This window comes from Petaurus breviceps, unplaced genomic scaffold, assembly GCF_028583685.1.
Source record: "Petaurus breviceps papuanus isolate PSGF00001 unplaced genomic scaffold, PetGlider_PUasm1.0 189, whole genome shotgun sequence".
Classification (NCBI taxonomy): domain Eukaryota; kingdom Metazoa; phylum Chordata; class Mammalia; order Diprotodontia; family Petauridae; genus Petaurus; species Petaurus breviceps.
In genome coordinates, this window is record NW_027185809.1 from 32,344,328 (window position 1) to 32,351,236 (window position 6,909).

Below are 6,909 nucleotides of genomic sequence, written 5' to 3' on the forward strand. Positions count from 1 at the left end.
TCCTGGTTTAGGCTTTAAGCCTGAGTATTACAAACCTCGTGGTAGCATGTATGACAACTCTTGTGTAGACCACTGGGATTATTTATTTATTGATTGATTTTTGGAGGGGGGAGGCAGAGCAATTGTGGTTAAATTACTTGCCCAAGGTTACAAGGCTAGTAAGTGTTAAGTGTCTGAGGCTGGATTTGAACTTAGGTCCTCCTGACTCCAGGGCAGATGCTTTATTCACTGTGTCATCTAGCTGCCCTGACCACTGGGATTTCTGATCACTTATCTCATGTCCCCTGGATTATGCTATAGTCCCTGAAAGACTTGGTTGTACTTGGATTTTTCATGGATCCAAACCCTTTGCAATACACCTGGAATTTAGATCAGACTTGTGCAAAGCCTAGCTTATCCCAACCCTTTTCACTTCAAGGTGAGGGAATTTTAGGAAGTAGTAGAAGGAGATGGTGACCCAACTCGTTCTTACTCAGGTGCTGCTACTGTTTTCCCAATCCCACCCACCATGGAAGAGAAACAGAGCATCAGGAGTGAGTAGGAAGATGAAAGGACGTTTACAAAGATGAGCAGAAAGCTACCCAGGCGAGCACAGAGGAGCTTGGCAGCATATGTGCCATCTCCAAGCCCAGGACGGACGTACTGTGATTGTCTAAAACGGTTTCTATTATCAAGTTAAAAATAAAACCAAAGCCCCTTCCTGGGTGACAGGAGCCCATGGGGCTTGTGTGGCAGGCGGCAGCATCAAGAAGACAGAATCTCATAGAGCTACCCAGAGAATGAATGGGAAGAGAGCTTCAAAGAATCCAGACAAATTCAAGAGGAAAAACCCCAACCAACAGCGAATGTCAGCAAGTAAGTTGTCTGTGTACCTGTGAAGATGTGCCTTTTTCTGTGTTGGTGCCTCAGGCAAAGGTACAGAGAGTACTTGGCTTTGAGCCCTTCCATAAGGAATTCACACACTCCCTGGAGGGGACAGTAGGAGTGAATGAATATATGGAGAATTATCAGAGTCAGCAGTGCAGCTCAGGCTGCGGTGTCCTGGGGACCAGCATCACTACCAAAGGCCCGATCTCTCCCCAGATGGGACAATATCAGTCCCCCCCCCCCCCAGACTCCAAATTAGTTCATTAAGTCACTTTGCCCGAGGGCATGTTTAATGAACCATAACTGTCACAGTTTCCAGTACAAAGCTGTTTGATTGTGGTAGCAAGTAAGTCTCTGTCTTTAAAGGAGTTTACATTCTAATGAGGCAGACAACACTCAAAGGGGGCTGGAGAGAGGGTGATGGTGGAGATGGGAGGGTCACGTGGCAGCAATACACTGGATATTCATTGAAATGCTGCCCTTGAAGCCTGTGATGAAGGCCCAGATTATAGCCGAACTATCAATCAATAGACAAACATTTAAGTATTTGCTATATGCACACATTGTGTTAAAAATAACAATGATAATAATAGTTGTTCAGTCATGTCCAACTCTCTGTGACTCTATTTGGGGTTTTCTTGGCAAAGATACTAGGGTGGTTTGCCATTTCCTTTTCTGGATATTTTACAGATGAGGAAACTGAAGCAAACAGAGTTAAGTGACTTGCCCAGGGTCACACAGCTAATAAGTGTCTGAGGCCAGGTTTGAACTCAGGAAGAGGAGTCTGTGCCCCCTAGTTGTTCTAACCCTAACACTAAATGATAATAATAGCTGGCATTTATATAGTGTTTTAAGATTTACAAGGTACTTTATAAATATTATTTCATTCCTCATAACAATTCTTGCAGGTAGATACTATTATTATTCTCATTTTACAGATGAGGGAGCTGAGGCAATTAGATGTGATTGACTTACCCAGGTGTAATGGGAATGTAAATTTGAAGATCTTCCCTGCCCCTAGGCTAAAGTACACCAGGAGCCTGGGGTGGGAGGCTTGTTTTTCAATAGATACTTCTTGATTGGCCAGTGAGTCAATAAGGTTGTTACATTCTCTGAGCCAGGAGAAGGCTATATAAGCCCTGATGTGTAGCTTTGTTTTGGGGGCTCACTTTGAGAAGTGTTCTGTGATTTGATATGGATTCTGGGAAGCCGTTGTCCAGAGCCCCCCAGCTTTGAAACCCAGATATTGTTTGGTATGGATGTAATGGTTGGACAGTATTTGATCTGTTTCTGTCTTGATAATTCTGTCTGTATATTCTGAAGTTCGGGGTGCTGACCTTTTTTCCCTGAACTAGGTGAACGATACATGTTTGACTGATTAAAGTAAGCTTGTTAACCCATTTTCAGTTGCTTTCCTTTATCAAAGCAGATCCAAGAACCTGTATTGGCAGCAAACCCTGAGGACGCTTGGGGTGGCTGCTGCTACAACAGGGTCAAAAGAATAGGATGTATCTACGGCTGGATTTGAACTCAGGTCTTTCTGATTCTACTTTATCTGCTGTGACACATAGTTGAAACAATCCCTGCTGTCAAGGTGAGCTTTTGCCTCATTTTCCTGGCCGTCAGGGCTCTAAGCCATTTTCCTCCTGTCTCCTCTTGGGTTTTCTTTTGGTTTTTCCTTAGGATGGCCTTACTTTCTGACTACCTTTATCCCTGGGTCCCCTGGCTCTGATAAAGAAGCTTTTGGCTTAATTTGCTAGGTCTCAGGCCTCTATGACACTTTCTGCTTTCTCCTCTTGGGTATTTCCTTCCCTACCCCATTTCCCCTTTATGTGTTATGTTTCCTTATTATAACATAATCTCATGAAGAACCAGGATTGCTTATTTACTTTTATTTGCATCCCTACCCCTTAGCACAGTGTTTGACACATAAGTACTTAAGAAATATTTTTTCTTCCTCTCCTCTCCTCTCCATCTATTTATCTCTATTTATCTATCTCTCTCTATCTAAGGATGAGTAATCATAATTATAATTTCCTTATGGTACTACCAGTAATAAACTCCTATGGATGAGGTCTCAAGTGCTATTGACTTATACTGACTTCTATGAAGTCCTGGGTAAGAAAATGAATATCTTGGGGGCAGAGTCAAGGTGGCAGAGTAGAAACAGGACTTCCTCGGGGATCCAGGTTCCATCTCTCCCAATTCATGTAAAAGGGGACTATGAAGAAACTTTGGAGCTACAGAACCCACAAAATGACACAGAGAAGCTAACCTCCCGCTGAGGACAGCCCAGCAGGCCAGCAGGGAGCAGCCAGCACAGCCCTCTGCGAGCCAACCCCAGCCCCTCTAGTAGGAGGTTTTAGCCCCAGGGCAGCCTGACCAGCCATAGGCTGGAGGGACTTCAGATCACCAGCAGCTGTGGCAGTTTCCAGAACTATCAGCACATAGGTACTAAGTACAAAGTGAGAGGTCAGTGCAGTGTGGACTTTGGGATCCAGTAGTTGAGAGAGGGGCTTTTGCTCCCGGGGCAAGAAGTGGCTGAGGTGCAGTGGCTGTGCAGCTGCAGACACATGGCAGCTTCAGATCCTGGCCTGCAGATTGTAGGGGGACCAAGCAACACATAAGTACTTATGCGTACTTATACTTACAAGTGACACAGTCTAAGGGGTGATCACTCTTGCTTTAACCTGCTTGGATCTGGATTGCAGTCTAGGGTGAAGGTCCTGGGGTGTGTGACCAGCTTTCCAGAGCCTGTGGAGGCTTCAGAGAGGGTACCCAACTAATACCTCCAACAGCTGAGAAAACCCCAATGTTTGGGACAAAGCTCCCCTGTCTGGTAGCAGAGTCCTATTGTGGCAAAAAGCCCAAAAGTCAAGTAATTGAATGGCAACACAAGTAAACGAGGGAAGCAAAGCAAACACAGGAATCCAACATTAGACTCCTATTTGGGGGACAAAAAGGATCAAAGCATGGAACAGGAGGAAGACAGTGAACTCAGAATTCCTGCACCAAAAACTTCAAAGAAACTTTGGAGCTACAGAACCCACAAAATGACACAGAGAAGCTAACCTCCCGCTGAGGACAGCCCAGCAGGCCAGCAGGGAGCAGCCAGCACAGCCCTCTGGGAGCCAACCCCAGCCCTTCTAGTAGGAGGTTTTTGAGCTGGTTACAGGCCATAGAGCACCTTAAGAAAGATTTTGAAAATCAAATAAGAGATCCTAACAACAACCTTGTGAGACAGATGTTATTATTATCCCCATTTTACAGATGAAGAAATTCAAACTGACAGAGGCCATGTGACTTGCCCAGGTCACATTAATATCTGAGGTTGGGTTTGATCCCAGGTCTTCCCAACTCCCAGCACAGTGCATTATCCAATATGCTATCTAATCATAAACCTGGCATGAGGGCATGATAAAATAATAGTGGGGAACTGAGGATATCATATATATATATATATATATATACACAAATATATATATATATATATATATATATATACACAAATGCAGAGAATCCATCAATCAACTTATATTTCAAAAAAACAAATATGGTGGAATACTACTGTGCTATAAAAAATAATGATCAAGTTGATTTTAGAAAAACATGAAAAAAAGAGGAGAAAAATATGGAAAGATCTGCATGAAATAATGCAGAGTTAAATAAGCAGAACCAAGAGACCATTTTATACAGTTCAAAGATTAATTGTAAATGACTAAGGTATTCTGAGTAATAGAATATTCAGATCAACTACGATTTATGAAAGAAAATGCTATCTGCCTCCAGAGAAATTACTGATATATGGAACTATGTATTGTATAGTTTCACATATAGATCTGTGTCAAATATTGTCTTGGGTTGAGACGGGGAGGGAAGCAAACGACTTGGAACTCAAATGTGACTATATATACACACACACATATGTAAGATTTTAAAATGTATGGAATGATGTAAGCAAGGACGGTAACTAGTATAAAGTATTATCCTTTTCCTATTATCCTAGATATTTTGGTTGCATAAAAGAAGAATTTGTGAAAGGAAAACTGAAAAAAATCACCTGGAGAAGAAACACAATCTCAGATAAAACGAAGAGACCTGCAGCCTGTTTGAGGACCCGAAGGAAAAGTGAGCCTCACATAATTGTATCGAGAGGAACTTTTTAGAGGAAGAGCAATGACTGAAGTAGCATTGGCTGCAGAACAGTGTTCCCTTAGCTCCTTTGCATGTGACTATTTTCAGAGTTTTGAAGGTTAAAATTGAGAAATTATAAATCAAGTAATTGTTGGGGGAGCATGGGAATATAAGGACTGTGTGTGTGGGGGGGATTCTACTTGACAGAAAGGTGGAATTGTTCAATTTCACATCTTAAGTTAGAGATGGGTCACTCTTATCAACAGGCATTGATGTGAAGCATGAAAAGTGATAGAAGAATAAAAGGAGAGGAGAAAAAAGAAAAAAAAGAAGAATGAGAAGGAAAAGAATATGAGAAAGAGGGAAAAAAGGATGAAAATAGAAGTAGGAGAGAAAGCGAAGCATAGAAAGAGTCATGTATAGAAGTTGAGAGAAACTGCTTCCTGAAGATATGTAGCTTCTGGAAATTAATTGGAAGAGAACCTCAATGCTGCTGTTGTGTGGAAAGCTGTCTGGGCTTGTTGTACTCAAGTGCCATAAAAAACCAGAGGGAAAGAAAACTTTTATGGATGCCTGTGTTGTCCTATATTTTTCTGGGAAAAGACAGGTTTTACATTTGCTTTGCTGTGAGAAGAGGCTGGCTTCTCTGAAAGCTGAGTGGATGAAACAATTCTTTGTTATTTGAAAAATTGCTTGGGTAAAAGGTTACATGGCTCTATTTCTATCTGCAGCCTGAGAAAGAGAAACTCCTCAGAGCCCCTAAAAAGATCTGAGGAACTTGGGAGATCTTTGGTTTAAGGGCACTGTTTGCTGCTGATAGAACCAACACTTTCTCAGTAACCTGCCAAAGGTATCTATGTGCTAAAAGAACTTGTCATCCTATTATGGAAATGTTTTACATGACTACACATGTATAACCTATATAAAATTGCTTGCCTTCTCAATGGGGGTGTGGTTGGAGGTGGGGAGGGAGGGAGAGAATTTGGAACTCAAAATTTTAAGAACGAATGTTAAATATTGTTTTTGCATGAAACATAAAATGCCAAATAAGAAACAAACAAAATTTGTTTCTGTCATTGTTTAAACAAAGTGAGAGAAGTAAAGAAATGGCTTTACCCAACAGAAGATCTGGAGATCCAGGATGGGAGCCAATACAATAGCACACAGTATAGACTCTCTAAAGAGACTACAACATCAAGATTTAATATCCCCATTCCTGAGATGTTCTGTGCACATGGGTTTCCCTATTCATTTGTCTCCCTGATAAATTTCTCCGTGTGCCTACTTTCCCATTCATGGATACCATATTGGAGAATGTGATCTATGGGAAGAAAGTTATATTTTAAAAAATAATTCCTATTTTTGCTTTCTATTTAGCAAATGTTATGATGATCCCTGCTCTTCTTCTATTGAATGAGTGTTTTGATTATCCTTGCCTCATTTGAGTAAATGTTTTATGTTTAAGAATCAATGGTGTCACTCTGACTGATTTTATATAAAGAGAAAGGATACTAGTGGGGTTTAGGAGCTACAGAGTGAACAGATTATGAAGAGTCAGACCCAACTCAACAACAGCATTTTGGGTCAACTAGGTGGCACAGATGATAGAATGCTGGGTATGGAGTCAGGAAGACTCATTTTCCTGAGTTCAAATCTGGCGTCACCAACTGCATGACCCTGCGGAAGTCACTTAGTCCTGTTTGCCGCAGTTTTCTCATCTGTAAAATGAGCTGGAGAAGAAAAGGACAAATCAGTATCTTTGCTAAGAAAACCCCAAATGGGGCCATGAAGAGTCGAGCATGACTGAATCCACTAAGAAGCAATAAACCCATATATGAGGTTCCCTTCCAGCTGCATATAGACTTAGTTTTAAAATGTGATGTTATCTATAGTTTATTGGATTTTCAT

The 6,909-nt window shown here is 41.5% G+C and overlaps 1 long non-coding RNA gene across 2 annotated transcripts; it reads left to right on the forward strand.

The window, feature by feature from the left end:
- The first annotated feature begins 375 nt into the window (after nucleotides 1-375).
- LOC138164055 (uncharacterized) lies at nucleotides 376-6,510 on the forward strand. Of its 2 annotated transcripts, none has more exons than XR_011168979.1 (3): nucleotides 376-855; nucleotides 2,275-2,461; nucleotides 4,874-6,510. It is a non-coding gene; the product is annotated as an uncharacterized lncRNA (long non-coding RNA). The 2 variants fall into 2 exon arrangements; XR_011168978.1 differs by having other exon boundaries at nucleotides 2,294-2,461.
- Nucleotides 6,511-6,909: the final 399 nt, after the last annotated feature.